The sequence below is a fragment of the Dipodomys spectabilis genome, unplaced genomic scaffold (genome assembly GCF_019054845.1).
Source record: "Dipodomys spectabilis isolate Male_0828 unplaced genomic scaffold, ASM1905484v1 ptg001252l, whole genome shotgun sequence".
Classification (NCBI taxonomy): domain Eukaryota; kingdom Metazoa; phylum Chordata; class Mammalia; order Rodentia; family Heteromyidae; genus Dipodomys; species Dipodomys spectabilis.
The window spans coordinates 18,288-19,547 of NW_024871929.1; the positions used below are offsets into that span (position 1 = coordinate 18,288).

The 1,260-nt window shown below is 34.9% G+C and overlaps 1 non-coding gene across 1 annotated transcript; it reads left to right on the forward strand.

Moving 5' to 3' along the window:
- The first annotated feature begins 275 nt into the window (after positions 1–275).
- LOC122103006 lies at positions 276–387 on the forward strand. Its single transcript, XR_006146666.1, has one exon. It is a non-coding gene; the product is annotated as a U6 spliceosomal RNA (small nuclear RNA).
- The last annotated feature ends 873 nt before the right edge of the window (positions 388–1,260 follow it).

Here is a 1,260-nt window from a genome sequence, read left to right on the forward strand (position 1 = left end):
TTAAATATTTTAACAAACCTTAACACTTGCTGCAGTGTTCATTATGACAGGTCCCTTGTATAGAATAATTGAATTCCTCCTCCTACACATCTCTTGAACAACAAATATCTGGAATTATTTTGTTTGTTACATGTCAATCTTGATTTTTTCTTAAATGTGTACTTATGTAAGAAGTACATGGTTCTAAAATTTCATGACAATTCTTTTAAACTTACGTTTTGTTGTATTGTCTAGTTTAAGAAAATCAATTACAATTTATATATAAAAAATGTTCTTTGTTCAATTCAGCATCACATACACTAACATTGGAATGATACAGAGAAGATTAGCTGGCCCCTGTGCAAGGATGACAGGCAAATTTCTGAAGCATTCCATCGCCCAATTTGTTAGGAAATGGAAAGACTTGGAAAAAAATTATTAAGTGAAGTAAGCCAAGTCCAAAGAAACGTAGGTCCCATGGTTTCTCTAATTTTCAATAACTAATATATGTCTGGGATAAGCAGAAAAGGTCAAAAGTTATGTGTATATGACCAGATAAGATTGTGTTAAGGGAAATGAACCCCAAGTTAGGGACACAAGTGGTTTTTTTTTTCTTGCTATTTTTTCTTACATACTTATGACGTGCAGTGTGTTTTTTTTTTGTTTCTTTATATGTTCCTCCCCCATGCTATAACACCTGTTTTCACTGTATTTGAAGTTGGTGTGCCTACATCTTGTTTATACTCTCCTCTAAATTTTTGAGAGGAAGGACAAAAAAAACCAAAATGCTTAACTAGGGACACAGGTTGACCCATGTAACAATGAGATGCACAATACACTATGTTGTAAAGTGAACTTTACAATTGAGGCCGGGAAATGGAGGGGGTTAATGGACTTGTGGAGGTGGGAGGGAAGGGATGGTAGGGGAACAATAAAGGAGGAGGTAACAATGCTTGTTAGGAAATGTACTCATTACCTTGCTCATGTAATTGTTACCCCTCTGTACAATATTTTTACAATAAAAATGTATAAAAATGTTCTGAGATGGAAGAGTTTATTTCCTTTATTTTACTCATATAATTTCGTTAGCAAAGAAATTCATGCAAAAGTCCGATATGAAGGTAATTTGAATAAATATGTTTGTGAACACACGCATGTGCTTAAGCACTTGCATGTGTGTTGGCGTGCTCAGAGTTTGAAATCAGGGCTTCAAGTCTTGCAAGGCCTTTTCTCTCTAGATTGGTGTGCTACTAAATGAGCTACATCTCCATTCTTGGCCCT